Source organism: Chenopodium quinoa, unplaced genomic scaffold (assembly GCF_001683475.1).
Source record: "Chenopodium quinoa cultivar QQ74 unplaced genomic scaffold, ASM168347v1, whole genome shotgun sequence".
In the NCBI taxonomy this organism is placed as follows: Eukaryota; Viridiplantae; Streptophyta; class Magnoliopsida; order Caryophyllales; family Amaranthaceae; genus Chenopodium; species Chenopodium quinoa.
The window spans coordinates 7,877,565-7,894,292 of record NW_018743955.1 but is presented as its reverse complement, the minus strand read 5'-3'; the positions used below and the strand labels follow the sequence as shown (position 1 = coordinate 7,894,292).

General features: G+C 31.8%; 1 long non-coding RNA gene across 1 annotated transcript; it reads right to left on the bottom strand.

The window, feature by feature from the left end:
• Window positions 1–882: 882 nt before the first annotated feature.
• LOC110689407 lies at window positions 883–2,151 on the bottom strand. Its single transcript, XR_002504906.1, has 2 exons — window positions 1,775–2,151; window positions 883–1,139 (listed from the first exon to the last, which is right to left on the bottom strand). It is a non-coding gene; the product is annotated as an uncharacterized LOC110689407 (long non-coding RNA).
• Window positions 2,152–16,728: the final 14,577 nt, after the last annotated feature.

The window sequence follows — 16,728 nt, the reverse complement described above, 5'->3', positions numbered from 1 at the left end:
GTACGACACTACTAAAAGTTGTACGTGGAGCTAGAACTTCTATCAATTTACGTGTCAATTCAAACTCAAATTAGTATACATTAGGGCACATAAAAGCGGTATCAGTTTAAAAGGCCGGACTATATATAGAGAAGTTTTTAATGGATCTCTAGAGAGTCAAGTGAGATCAAATGACACTACACATCCATTCTACCCTTAGAACATCTGATAATTGAAGGCTTCGATCTAAATCTTCCATACGTTTATTTTATTCATTACTTTTTTTCTATTTATGAATTCTTGTTATTAAATTTAACTAAAAGACGGTTGTGATTCGTTGTTGTTGTCATTTATTATGCTTTGGAGATAGGCCAATAAATAAAAAATTTATACATGAAACCCTAATTTTACACATATGCCCAAGTTAATTCTAAGTTACATTGGTCTAATTTTATATAACCAAATACATATTTTATATATGGTCTTTAATTTACTAATCTTATACGAATGTCGATTATATCAAAGACAATTTGGCCTAGCAAAATATACTTCATAATACTATTGATTTTTTTTTTTCCTGATCTAATTGTCTGATTTGATAACTAAAATTTAACCTTATGCCAATGCATAAGTAAAAATTATATCAAATGATTTTATTTTTTTAAAGATTTGAATTAATGTGTTGATTTAGTTGTGTAAATTTCATAAGTTTTTTCATTATGAAACTAAAGATATTTAGCAATAAAAAGTTGCACATAAACTAATAAATTGTGTTGTGAAGTAATTTTTCTAATCTAATATAATCTAATAATTACGGTCTTAGACATGGGCGGAGCTAGAAGGGGACATGTGGGGACACTTGTCCCCCCATTTTCAAAAAAAAAAATTTTTAAAAAAAAAAAATTTAAAAAAAAAAATGCAATTACAGTGCTCTGTTGCGACATTTGCCAGCCAAACCCTAAGTTTTTCAATTTTCAATTTCTCTCTCTTCGATTCGCCCTCGCCTGTCGCCTAGCCGGCTCGCCGTGACGCCGTCCACCGTTCGCCGGCAGTTCGCAGCAGTGACGAGGTTCAACAGCCGCCCTTGAGCCTTCGTCCTTCGTGACTTCGTGTCTTCGTGACTTCGTCATATGCATAAGCATAACACATTTGCTGTAAATCTGGATTTCAATGGAGGTATGAATCAATGAATGTATGATTAATTGAATAATTGATTACTTGTTTTGTTGTTTAAATGTTTAATTGTTTAAATTTACAGTAAATCTGAAATTCTGAATTTCATATTTTTATTACTTGTTTAAATGTTTAATTGTTTATATTTTTATTGTGAATTTGTCATTTGTGGCCTTGTGGGTATTGATTATTGAATAATTTGAATTGATAAATGATTATTGATTTATATTTGTTTGATTGTTTCCCCTGTTAGAGTTTTTGGTTGTTTTGTGAAATGTGAATTTAAATTATTAATTATTGTAAATTATTGAAATGTGTAGTTGAATTAGAAATTTAAAATCTTAGCCTCTTAGGTTTTGTTATTATGTAATGATGTGGATTGTGGTCTTGTGGAAATTGATATATAATTTTCGATTTAATTAGGAAATGTCAAACGATTCACCAAATTCAAACAAATCAAAGGCAACTAAACAACCCGATCTTCGACAATTCTTGTTTAAAAGAACGAAACTCAATGAAAATGAGTCCAATGAAAATGACTCCAATAACTCACCTTCATTTAGCTCCCCTCAAAGTCAAGAAAATAGTATGGAAATGGGTGGTTCAAGTAATAGTAATGTACCATTAGAGGAAGATTCGGTGTACGATGTTGAACTTCTTCCTCATGATCCGGGAAAAAGAATAAACATTATGGCAACGGCAATTCATTTGCTTATCAAGTTGATGTTGATTCTTCCCGTTGCCACGGCAAGTGTTGAAAGAGTGTTTTCTGCAATGACATGTGTCAAAAACAAGTTGCGAAATAGCATGGGTGATCAACTTATGAATGATTGTTTGGTCACTTTTATTGAGAAGGATGTCTTCTTACGAGTTTCCGACGAAAAGATTATTGATCGATTTCAAAGTATGAAGACTCGAAGAATGAACTTGTAATTTTAATGTAATGTTTATGTAATTTTTTTCATCATTTTGAATTGTATGACTAAGTATATATTTGTATTTTGAAATTTTAATATTAAGTATTAACCAATTTGTGTGTGAGTTTTTTTTTTTGTTTTTATTTTTTGTTAAGCTTTTCGTAAGTTAAGCATTTTGTCCCCCCAAGTTGAAAATCCTGGCTCCGCCACTGGTCTTAGACCCTGTTTACTTCACCTTAAAAAACAAGTTTAAGTAAAAATTATTTCAGTTCAGTAAAAATAAGTTCAGTTCAGTAAAAATTATTTCAATTCAGTAAAATTCAGTTCTCTTAAAGAAGAATTATAATAGAAAAACAGTAAAAATAATTTCAGTTCAGCAAAAATAAATTCACTTCAGTAAAATTAATTTAAGTTTAGTAAAAATAATTTAAGTTCTAAAAAATATAATTTTGTTTCAGTAAAAATAATTTCAATTCAGCAAAAATAAGGTGAAGTGAACGGGGCCTTAGTTCTCATTTAAAAAAAATAAATATATAAATTATTGTTCTCCCTAACAGTTCAGGTAAGAAATCAAGTCCAACTTTAATGACAGTTCATCCAGTCAAGTTTCTCACTATAAATGGTAAGATATCAACAAAACAAGGAAAAAATGGATATGCAAATCACATAGAGCTATAAAAGATTGTCTAATAAGATGCCAAAAAAGGGTCAAACCCAAGATAAATTACACTTAGGGGTCGTTTGGTTCATCTGGGGTAAACGAAATGGAATGAGCAAAGGGAATGTAAGAGAATGGAATGAAAATACCTAATATTCTCTATGTTGTTTGTTTTAAAAACAAAGGGAAACAATCCCATCAATCCACCACCACACAACCCCCCCCCCCCCCACAACCACCATACAACCACCTAATTCATTCACTTTCCACCTTTTCTAGCCACCATCCGTCCACCAAACCACCAGTCGCCCCTTCGCCGCACCTTCTCCTCCCTTCGCCGGCCCCTACGCATCTCTCCCTACGCAAAAATAAATTGGGTTTCGATGGTGAAGGGATGGAAGGACGGCGGTTTTGCGGGGATAAGGAGGGAATTCTAGGGTTATACGGAGTTGGGGATGTTTTTGCGGGAGGAGGATAGAGTTTTACGGGGAGGGGGAGAGGCGACGAGGGTCATCGGAGAGGCGGCGAAGCATGGTTAGTGTGGTGGTTGGATTTCTCGGTGGTGTGCGTAGGTAGGAAGGTGGTGATGTGGTGGTGTAGTGGTGGCTAGGGGATAGGAATGGAAAAGTCTAGGGGGTTGGGGAATGAACTTAGAGGGATTTAGGGTAATGAAGAGCGTAAAGGAAATGGGAAAAATGGTCTAACAAATAACAAGGGAATGAGGGTAGTTGATTCCTATTCCCTTTAATTTGATGATCAACCCCAACCAAAGGGCCCCTTAATGGTCAAATATCTAACTCCCAAACCAAAATTAAGAACATTTTATACTAATACGTACCTTTGCTTCACAATAGATGTAACATTTTGGATAAAGACTTTTTGAATCAGTGGGCTAGAGGCCGCCTTTCAATTCTCATCAAGCACAAATACATTACATTAATAATTAATTTTTATATACATTAGTTGAAAAAAAAAATTATATTATGAAAATAAATATAGATAATCCAACAATTTTTACATAAATATTTATTTTTTAAATATATTAATGTAACTTTAGTCAAATTAAAAAAAATAATAATGAACTAAGTAATTAAAACGTTGCATCTATCATGAAAGTATATAGATGGCAAACTTTGGTTTAGAATCTCCTCTATTCCTTGCAAGTTGAAACAGATTGATAGTTGTATTCTTTGATTGGAAGTAAATAGAACAAAAAAAATCTTCTTAGCCAAGTCTTATTTTTTGTTTATTACATGTAAAACCCGAATTTTCTGTAAGCAACATTCGCAATACGTACGTGCGCTTTTATTAACACCCTATTGGATATGGCAATGTATTCATTAATGTTGACCTTAAGTTTTGATGATGACTCAAGGAACCTAAGCAAACCCATATAAGTTTAACTTTCGTTTTTAGCTTTGATTAACGACACGTTTATGCAATGAAATTCTGGAGTAAGAATGGAGCATGGAACAAGGTATGGGTCAGCTATAGGAGGATAAAAGAAGACAATTAAAAGTCATGTTCCTTTAGGGAGGAACTGAAGCTCCAGAGTTGAAGCTTCAAGACGACGAGTTCCTTGAGTGAGGAACTGAAGCTCCAGAGTCGAAGCTTCTCAGAGTTTCAAGGAGTCTAATGTTGTAGACACCCATTTATGTCTCCCCAAAATCAAACCCAGTGATGAGTACCTTTCACGTCGAATCATAATCGAATGAAGTGAAACTGTGGAAAGTTTAGTGTTGCAGATAGTTTTAATTTCTTTTCTCTTCTCTCTATTTTTGAAAACTTATTTTTAAGAAAACAGACGATCCAGTTTGGTTGGTCCATGATATGGGTCTAATAGTAATGTAGTTGGATGGGGCTTGCAAAGACCTTTCCAACGATATATTATAAGCCCAATTCCGATGAATATTGAGGAAGTTATGGCCAATTTACCAATCTGAGCCCGTTTTGAGCTTTATATGCGGCCCAATGATCTAGAGGAGGGCCTAATATGATTTATCATTCCTAATGCAATTAGGAATGGTTTTAGTCTTCTAGATTCTTCTAGAAGGTTCTTTTCATTCCTAATTCAATTAGCATTGATAAATTGACTTTTGTTGACTTTTCAGAGTTTTAATTAAAATCAAAAAGCATTTTCGAGGAAAAGATACGATTTTATCCTCCAGTACGGCAAACTTATCTGATTTTCTAAAACGCGTTAAAAACAGGCCTGGCGCCTGACTCCAGGCATTGGCGCCTGGAATCAGGCTTGGCGCCTGACGCTAGCCATTGGCGCCTGGTGCTAGCCATTGGCACATGGCGCCAATTAGCCAGGGTTGGCGTCAGCTCTGTTTTGCGTGCGCCAACCTTGTTTTACGTGCGCCAAGACTCTGTTTTGTTTATTTTATCTTTTTGGCTGATTTTCTCTATAAATAACGTATTAAAAACTCTGTTTTCAATCATCTACATTCATCATTCACAAATTTTCACGAGTTCTCGTCAACAATCAGTTTTAATTAGCATTCATTTCTTTCTTTTTTGTAAACCTTGCTTTTACATACAAAATTCCGCATTCACAAGATCTAGACACACCTAGCCATATTCGAAGTTGCCTTCGCCCTAGACGTGAAAGGTTTAATTTCTGAGGGTTTGGTCCCAAATCTCTATTTCAATTATTTAATTTGATTGTTCTGTTTATTATTTTCCTTGAAGTTACTAACGTGTGTATTTTGTTATTAGAAAGAGGTACGAAGCATCCAAGTAAGTGCTTTAATGGTTTTAATTGATGTTATGATGTAGAAATCATGTTTATATTGTTATTATGATATTCCTAGTATCATGTTTAGGGAAAAGGTTATAATATCAAATATGCTTAATATGATTTTTACGATGCTTCATATGTTCTTCCTAATATTTATGATTGTTAGTATCATATTAGGGTTAAAGATTTGATTTTTATTGCTTAGTGACATGCTAGGGTTTGTTATTAATCTTGTTAGTATCATGCCTAGGATCTTGCTATTATTATGCTTTAATATTAACATGAACATGATTATGATTATAATGGTTATGATTTATGATGATATTATTGTTATTATTATTTTGATGATTATTATTATTTTGATGATTATGATTTTATTGTCATGATTATTAATTATTGATTATTATTATGTTGCTTGATATTTTATTGTTATTGCTTGATCACACCTTTTATGCATGTTTAAAGGGAATTTATTCTTGTAATCACGCTTAATAAGATAATTAATACTCTTGTTAGGGTTAATATGATTATAATTTCAAGTGATCGCCAATAATAGTTTATTTGTGCATTAATATTCAACCAACATAGATAAACAGGTTTAGGGTTAATCCTATTGATTGCATGTTAATCAGAAAGCGCACATGAATACGATCAGAATAAAGTAGAGGCCTATTATTAGGGCAGGTTCAATCTCTTTTAGGTTGGATTTGTACCTTCATCCCCGAACCCTTATTTGGTTCTAGACCTTATGGAGTTGACGATCTCTTGGATCGTTAAGGGGTGTAACCTTCACCTCGTGAACGGTTTACAAGTTCCTAAAACTTGTTGGCGACTCTTTTGCTCTATCTTCTTCCCTTTTAGACGCCACCGTACTTTAGTGTATGATCACAGTGGGGTTCAAGCTAGTGGGATTTAAGGCTTGAAATTATTCCCTACAAATGTATTTTATCTTTATTTTAGGCTTCTTGTATTTATGTTAAGTAATATGATAATTGATAGGATTTAAGTGGATTTAATTTTATTTAGTAAAGATTTTATTTTCCATATTTTAACTCAATTATTCTCGAAAATATCTTTGTGTTAAAATATCTTTTCTTGTTAAAAAGATGTTCTGTTTTGATTTTATCTCATTCTTTGGAAAATCTGATTTGGAAAATTAGCTTCTTCAACGTGTGTTTTACTTTGTCAAAAGAGGCTGAGAAAAATTAGGAAGCCAATAAAACCACTTCCTAGTATTTCGTTTAGCTTGCTACCCAAGCTCCCACGAACTGCACTTTCTAGTTTTATGGAAGTTATGGATTAGTGGAGGTTAAGGCAAACGACAGTTTTTAACCTCCTTCTTCCTCTATAAAAAGACTTGGTTTTCTGTTGGAAAAAACACACTTGAGCATTACAATCTTTTAGCTTTCAAAAGAGTCATAATCCACTTAAGTCCTTGAATGTCTTAGTACTTAGCATTTAGAGTTTAATCTTGAGTTGTATTGGAATAGAGTTTGGAAACTCTAAGGGGGCGTTTGGTTGGTGTAATTTTTTAATTGGAAACGGATTCGATGAAACCAATACTGTTACCATGTGTTTGGTTTGAAGGCATGGTAACAATTACCATTACTTAAGGGTAATGATTACCCCTTATTTGTTACCTCTCAAAAACTTATGGTAACAAATACCCTTACCCTCCTCTTAACAAATACCCTTTCTATAGTTAAACCAAACAAATGAAAAGGTAATAGCTAAATGATTCATTTTCCCCCTCTTATTTGTTTCCTTGCCACTCCGTTTCCACTTTTCAAACCAAACGCCCCCTAAGAGTGTTTATTGCTTTGAGTGAAGCAAGGAGAAAGAGAAAGTTAGAGTGATCAACTGATTAAGGGATTAGTTGAAGGGCGCTTGAGTTCGTTGAAGAACTTGAGTTTAGAGTCTTAATTTGTAATAGGTTGTTTGCCTATTATTAAGAGTTGAGTTTAAAATCTCTTGTGGTCGTGGTTTTTCTTCTTGATTAGGGCCAAGAAGTTTTCCACATAAAATCTTTTTTTGCACTTTTAGTTTTTGTTTGAGTTCCTTTATTAATTCTGCAAAAATTACCCTAGTTCCTGTACAATGCAATTCACCCCCCCTCTTGTATTGTTCATTCGAGTCAACAATTACCAACTATATTAAACTGGTATAAATTTGTAATACCATACCTATTTGTAGTTTGTGAAATTATTAACTTAGGGTAAACCCGCAAAACTAATCCAACTTAGTCCAACTTAGATTAGTATTTACTCGAATTTGAACTACTACACCAAATATGTTCAGAAAAAATTTGTAATTAAAATTGATTATTTTACATAATGAATTAATTTACGATAGATCTTAATAAACCTGATCTAACTCGTCCCCAAAGCAAAATGGTCCGATTTAGACAACCCATTTACAATAACTACATGATATAATCAAACATTTAAACTTAAACTAACAACACTGAGATAAAGTATCCAGCAAACTTTAACACAACATTTCTTAAACCATAAAAATTAAAGCTTGATGAGTTTAATTCAACATAATAACTTATAACATGGACTGACTCAACAAACAGAAAGCAATAGACAGTTTACTGGTACCAGAATAACAGAGAGATTCTGGTATGTTACATGTAAAATCTGCCTAGTAACAGACAACGACGACACAACAAGAAGAAAAACAACAGCAGCACCAATAAAACCCTCATCAAGCTAAGCAACTTCATGATCATTCTTGTACTACTGTGCGCTTCAGAGGACGCCCAATTTTGAGCAGGGAGTCCTTCTTGATACCATAACTTGCTAGGCTGTATCTAACCACGAGCCTTCGCCCTTGGAAGGAGATGTGTTGGCCGGAAGGAGGAACAATTCCGTGCTGATCAAGCATCCTTTGATGGATATTACCCACATCATCCGAAGCCAGGACATTCAGAGTAACAGTCCTACCCATGTACATCTTCAAAGACACCGGAAACGGATAGATCAGCTGCAGAACAATATGATTATCATTGGTGTATGAAGCCAATGTCCTCGAATCCTCGAGCGCCTTTCCACCCAACAGAAGTCCAGATCCAGCAACTCTCGAGTTTATCATACTTCCAATCAACCTTGGCATAACCAACAGTCTGCAGCTTCCTGAGCTGAAAGAATAGCTTCCCATTATTCGGGGTGTAAACTGAGATCCACACAAGATCTTGAGGGATATCGACCAAGAACAGGGTCGAATTAGTATCAATGTCGAGAATATCAAGGGTTGCACGCGGAGGAAGTAGCCTGCCGTTGTGCATGAGATCGTAGCTGTACGGGTAGCATCCTAGCTTGTTGGCTATCATGTATTTGACAGATTTTGCAGTATCACCGGCATTCGCGTCAACAATCATGTCCAGCTCAGGGTTGGTAGGGATATTGATCAGCAATTTCCTAATGTTGTTGTTGTTGGCAAATGTCTGTTCCTCATCCTAAGGTTCAGCTTTGACGCAATTCTCTTTCAACTTCTTGGTTTTGTCAGATTTCTTCACTTTGAATAATTTGTGGTTGGTGCACCCGGGTGCACCATGCGCATGGTGCACCCAAAAGAACATTTAGTATATTTAAAAGAACATGGGTAAAAAATGAACATGTTTTTATTTTCTTGCAACTGCAAATCCATCACTCTCTTCTCCTGCAATTTCTCACTCCTCTTTCCCTTCCTATCACTCTCTTTCTTGCTGCCAATTTTTACTCTCCTTTACACTATCGTTTTCATTTAAGAATTTCAATGAATTTGGGTAAAAATCATTTCCAAAGTACTCATTTTCTCTCTCCATAACTTTTCTCTCTATTTTTTTTTCTATTTTTCAAAAAAATTTCAAAATAGTAAAATTGTTCATCTTCAAAGTGAAACCCAAGAAAAAAATTGAACTTATTTCAACAATTCAACCTTCAAACTTAAACAAATGGTGGATTCAAGTAAAATGTAAGTATAAATTTTGTACATGCAAATTGTTTTTCGTCAATAATTTTAAAGTCAAAGTGTTTAATTTTGTGAATTTGGGGTTTTTTAAAAAAAATAAAATAAAAAATTAAAGCTATAAAGTACAAGTTATTCAAAAAAGAACAATTAGAGGAGAAAGAAGAATAGTAATGAATTGAAGCCAACTGGAAGATAACCAAGCAAGGTTAATTTTTCAAACACTAGCTTGTTCTTTTTCAAACACTAACATGTTCTTTTTATTCCATGTTCTTTAAAATATGCCTAATGTTCTTTTCGGAGGTCATGTTCGTTGTCAAACACAAAGATGTTCTTTTGTTGAACACTATTATGCATGTTCTTTTTCAAATACTAGCATGTTATTTTTCAAACACTGACTTGTTCTTTTTCAAACACTAACATGTTCTTTTTATTCCATGTTCTTTAAAATATGCCTAATGTTCTTTTCGGAGGTCATGTTTTTTGTCAAACACAAACATGTTCTTTTGTTGAACACTATTATGCATGTTCTTTCTCAAATACTAGCATGTTCTTTTTCAAACACTCGTATGTTCTTTAAAATAAGTCTAATGTTCTTTCCGGGCGCACCATGCGCATGGTGCACTCGGGTGCACTATACTATTTTCACACTTTGAAGGGTGTTGTGCTTTTGATCTTTAAGCTAATGTTAAGCTGTAAGGAAAAAAAAAGCGAAATTAAAGAAAAATAAGTAAGTATAATTTAAACATATAAACAGAATTAAATCGGTCTATATAAATATATATCGCCATTGTTATTCTCGTGTACATACGATATTAGTGACAACAGATTGAAAGAGGGCATGGTGGACGTTGTTGAGAGTGTAGGTAGTCCTACAACAATGATCATAGAACTAGGAAAAATACCGCGAATTTGGATGCACCTCTTAAAATTACTACGGAGTAGTTTATTAAATTTTACATGGGAAAGTTAATTAATGTGAAGATACATGGTAAATAACTCATCAAATTCAAGCCTTTTTTTTTAACATATCAAGTTCAAGCTTAAAATGTTAAAATTTAATTGTTTGAGTAACTATAACTCTTAACAAAAAATATCTATTCTAGAATGAGAACAACATGTATAACACACGGTGACAAATCATAAATGATGCAATATATATTTGGAAAAAGTAACGGATCTAAACAATATAATGCAATTAATAATCTATCAAAAATTACCGGTGAGAGAAAAGATAAACATGTCTTAATACCTAAGAAATATGACGGTTAATTACATAATGTAATCTCGCTATTTATTAAAGAGATTTCATAAATAAGCAAAATTGCGCACATAGGAAAACCTACATCAAACATTCAATCATCTAGAAATCTCGTGAATTACGTTGATCAACCATGCAATTTTATGCATCTTTAACAATTGACAATTCTAGGGATTGAAGCTAACAATTCACACACAATCAAGCATGTAGTTAATGAATTGATCTTTTCAATTAATTTTATGGGATAAATGATAGAAGGTAGAGTTCCAAACCTCCCCAATATTTAGATTACTTCATTCCCCTTCAAACGAACAATTCTCTAACAAGCCCAATGATAGGAAAAGGGTGAGTAAAATGTGAAATTAAAGGCTTCAATGCTTCACAATCAAATTAAAATCAATCTTATTACTAGATGATTTGGGTTCTAAACCTCTCCAAATATTTAATCTAAGCTACTACATTCTCCTTGAAATTAATGATTCTCTAATAATCCCAATGAAAGTAAAAGGGTGAATAAAATGTGAAATTAAACTCTCTCATACACTAAATAGAAGCCTTAAAATGCTTCACAATCAAATTAAAATCAATAGATGAATTAGGTCCTCGAAAAACACAAACATTTAGATAAATTAGATTTATATACACAATTAATAGATTCTTTATCGCCTTCGTTCCCTCCCTCACCCTTTCCAAATCCCCCCCCCCCCACCCCCCTTCCCCTTCCCCTTCCCCAAATCGAAGGAGAGAAAATAAAGGAAGAAGCTAAATGGATTCTCAAATGAAGATAGACTATTGATCTCCATGAGAAAGGCTAGATCTATTGGATCGCTCCAATGAGGGGTCAGATCCAAGTCTCTATACACCCTAAAATGTCGAATAGGCCCTCAAAACTGTAATCAAGCTAAAAATGACAATTACATATTTCAAAACTCAAAAGGCCATAAAATTTTGATTTTTACATCTGATTTATATGAGAAAAGAACAAATTCCTATAATAACCAAAAACCCCTAATCTAAAATCAAACGTCCAAAAATTTATATAGATGGAGGGTAAAAACATATGTAAAAATTAATTTATGATGATATTTAATTTTAATCAATTGATTAATAAAAAACCTTAACTTTTAATCAATTCAATTAAAGATCTATAAAAATGACTCTTGAAATAAATGTTTTTTTTTTTTAAGACACTCTTGAAGTAAATGTTAATACACAAAAAGTTGATGGAAATTAATTCTCCATCCTTCATTTATTTTCATTTCATCATCACAACTATATACGTACTCCGTAGTATATAAAAACTAAATAAAAGATAAAATTTTAAAAAATCAAGAGAATGATTTCATAATCACAATTACATATAAAAAATAAAAATGATTAAAAAAAATCAAGAAAAAATGACATCAAGATTCAACAAAAGGTCAAATCGATTCTATATTTTTTGGCATGAGGAGTCAACTTACCAAACCAAAAAACAATTTTATTTTTTAAAAAAAAAAACATTTTTGACAAAACAAAAACAAATAAAACAAACATAAATAAAAAAAAAACATGATGAGTGTTAAAATAAAAAGAGTACGTGCTAAAATGAAACAAGAGATAAACCTCATCGCCATCGTTCTCATCAGTAGTAGAATAAGCAGAGATAGCATTAGCGGGACTCCGGGCTCGAGCGTCTCGATGAGCAACCATGGTGACGGTGGTGGTGGTGGTGGTTGTAAGAACAAACACCGAAAACAAAACCAATTTTATTTTAGAGAAAAGAGATTATTAGAGAGGTGGTGTGAGACAAAAGGAGTAGGGTTGAACGTTATTTATAGTGAAATGTAAACAACCTAAGAATGCTCTTTAGTGTGACTCTATTACTATTAATTCTATCCAGTTTTTTGAAACTTAATTATTTAACTTTTTGGTCAAATTTAATTAATTAACACCAATTATTGTAGGATATATAATCTCATGCAATAATATAATCTTCCATGGTTTTCTTCAAAAAAAAAAAAAAAAAAAAAAAAATAATCTTCATGATATTTGGGCTGGACTCCTCGATTGTGATCCGTTTTGATCCGATATCATCTCTGATTTCCTATGTCTGATTATACAATAATCTCAATTATATTAGTCAGATTATGAACAAGTATGATTTATTTTATTACGGAGTACTTTGTGTATTTCAGTTAACCTAACGTGTTTTTTTTTCTTTTTACGTACATATATAGTATGGGTGAAAGTACGGACTATAACTACTACGTACAATAACGTACGTAGTATTTTTAATTAATTAGTGTCAACTTGTTTGAATTATTTAGGGTACTACTCCGAATTGCAAACATTAGTACGGTGAATATATATAGAGAGAAATTGATGAAAATAAATCTCAATTATGAGGTTAAGTGATGATCGTACTAGCTTGTTTAATGTTTATTATAAACTTAGGAAATACGAGGAAATAACATACAATAATAATGTACTTGTGTTATTTAGCTAAATAACTTTTTTTTAATTTGTTTGAGGAATTCAGCTAAATAACTTAATCAAAAAGAATTAGGCATGTAGAGAAATCATTTAATTAAATACATGCAGCATAGAAATATATAACTAGTTTGAACAGTACAAGCACACAATAATTTATTTATTTATTTATTTATATAGACATATTTAGTAGCTACTATATTAGATCATAAAATGTACTGGTATAATTGATCATATAATAAAATAAAGAAAGATTATTATCAGGAATTGAACAATATATATGTATGATCAAAGTAAAAGCACAAATTAAACTCTTAAATATAATTATACTACACAATATTCTAATTAAATAATAATAATATAACAAGAACATACATGCACAGCCATTTACAACTTGATCGTTCATAAATCTATCACATACGTGCATTAAAATACCTAATTACTAGTACTCTAGTGGATATTATCAATGGTGGTACCAATTTACGTGTCAATTTAAACTCAAATTAATATACATCATTAGGGCACATAAAAGCGGTACCATCAATTCAAAAGGCCGGACTGTATATAGAGAAGTTTTTAATGGATCTCTAGACAATCAAGTGAGATCAAATGACACGTCCATTATTCTACCCATATATATATATAACATATGATACTTGAAGGGTTCGGACTAAATCATATCCCCCGTACGTTTATTTTTCTCATTACTTTTTTTTCTATTTATGATTTCTTGTTACCAAATTTAACTAAAAGACGGTTGTGATCCGTTAGTTGTTGTTGTTGTTATTTAATATGCTTTGGAACTAGGCCAATACAAAAAATTATACATGCAATGAAACCCTATTTTACACCTCCGCCCAAGTTATTTCTAACTTTATCAGTCTAACTTTATTTAACCAAATAACTTATTTTATGATCTTTAATTACTATTCTTATACGAGTGTTGATTATATCAAAGACAATGTTATGCTCTTGACTTCAGTATTGGCCAAGCCGCCAAAAATCTATTTCATATGAAGTACAATATTGAACTTTTTTTTTCTAATCTAATTGTCTGATAATCTGATTTAATAACTTAAATTTAACCTTATGCTAATATATAAGGAGAAATTATATCAAATATTTTTTTAAAAGATTTAAATTAACTTGTGTTTTCAATTATGTAATTTTCATAATTTTTTCATCACGAAATTAAAGATATTTAGGGCGATAAGAGTCATACATAAACCAATAAAGTATTATATGAACTAATTCCGATCTTTTATCTAATTTTTTTTAAAAAAAAAATAATTTCTGATCTAATTTCTAATCTAATAATTACCGTCTAAACCCTTTTTTTAAAAAAATAAAAAATAAATTATTGTTCTCCCTAACAATTAAGGTGAGAAATCAAGTCCAACTTTAATGACAGCTCATCCAATCAAGTTTCTCTATATATAAGGTAAGAAATTAAGAAATCCAGCTAAAAAATGATATGAAAATCACATAGAGCTATAGAAGTTTGTCTAATAAGATGCCAAACCAAAAAAAGGGGGTCAAAATCAAGCATAAATCGCACCTAATGGTCAATTATCTAACTCGGAATTCAAAACTGAGCCCAGAGGCCCTAATCATACTAATACCTTTCCTTTACAATAGACGTAACATTTTGACTTTTTTTTTAATAAAAAAAATTATTTTTAAAATTAATTTTTATAAACGTAGTACATTAAATAATAAAAAAAATTATAAATTATATTTTGAAAACATAAATAGATATCAATTCAACATTTTTTTTAACGAGAAGTAATAATATCATTAAATAATAGTCATACGACATCTACAATAATAAAGATCTGTAAACCACAAATTTAGAGAAAATATCATAACTTTTACAATCAAAATCATTACTAATTTGCATATTTGGCATAGCTCATACTCCGCTGTTTCAAGCTTGACGAGAGCAATATTTTTGATGTCTTTGCATATTTTCAAGTTGAGACATCCGCAATCCGCACTGATGTATTGATCGATCAGTTGATGACAAATCCCATACCCATAGGAACCAAATCACCTTCCCAATTATTATAAGAACCTAAAAATAAAATTCCAATCCATAGATGAAAATCAAAATCCCAGAAAATTGAGAAAAACCCAGAAAATTAGGACAGAGTCTCCAGATGGAGAGAACAAAACAAAACAAATAAAAAAAACGTAAAGCAAAACAAAAAAAATAAATTGAATTAAAGAAAAAGAGGAAATTAGACTATTCCGACCTAAACGGTTAAGAAAACTAAAACCCTAGAGAAAGAAAAAAGGCTCTCCTCAGGTATGTTAATTCAACAATATTTTACACAAAAAAATTATAAATTATATTTTGTAAAAAGTGTAGTCATGTAGTCAAAGTTCAAAGATGAATCAATATTAAATCAAGTTACTCAAAACAATGCATCTAGTGTGGTCCCAAAATTCCTAATTACCCGAGGAATGAGGAGATGGAGGGATTCGATTCCTCAAAGCACCTCTTTTCCTATGATAGGTGGGGCCCTTTTCCCCGTAGTTTACCGTTTTAAAAAATGACCCTAGGCCCTCATAGTCATGGCCCACATTATTGTCATTAAATTACTTCTTTGTCTCTATTTTTTTTTTAATAGTCTTCAACATATGCTATATGAGTAAATTAAACAATTAATTTCGCCAATTATATACACACATAAATTGTAAAATACAAAGTATGGAGTATTAATCTCTTAAAGCAAACTTTGATTAAAGTGTGATAATTGGTAAACTTTTTAAAGTTTGGTTCACAAACAGCAATGGGCAAACAAATAGAGACAAAGAGAATACTTTATAAGTTTATAACCCACCTTCAAATACACTCGTTGTGATCTTATGGTCGATTGATATCAAGGTTGTCAACTTACTCTCAAGTCTCAACTAGTTAATTGATTTAAGTATACGACGACTGTTGGATGTACTATTTAAGATTTGAGATTAAATTTTATATGTATTATGAGTATTTAATTTGCATTTTGTAACTCAATATAAAAAATAAATAAAAATTTACAGGTAGAGTTACATACATCAAATACTACCAAATTATCATTGCCTTCTTTGCTTGCAGTCAAACAAATTGAAGTACAAGTAATCATCTATTTGAAACTTGTCATGTAACAAAATTGGTTACCGGCTTGAATAATTGTCTTTCAACCAGTCTAACATTGAACAAATTATATTCATTTATGGAGTGTTTTAAGGATAATAATCAATTTTACTACTGGAAAATGTGATTTTTAGTGAGTTACATATAGCTGTTTTAGCTAATTAATTATCTAGCAGCATCAACTTACAGCTTAAGCATGACTTTTCCTCTCATTTCTGAATTACAGCCCTTTGTTATGATATTATCTCTACCATTACCTTCTCTTTGATCCTCTATATAAGTCTGAAAACACATAGAAGGGAAAACAACGCGTATCATTTTTTATTAACTAGAGATGTTAGACTAGCTAGAGAATGGAGAATGAGAGGCTGATGCAGCAACTGTATAGAGAGAGTAGACAGCATAAGGATCAAGGGTAGAAACAGCAAGAAA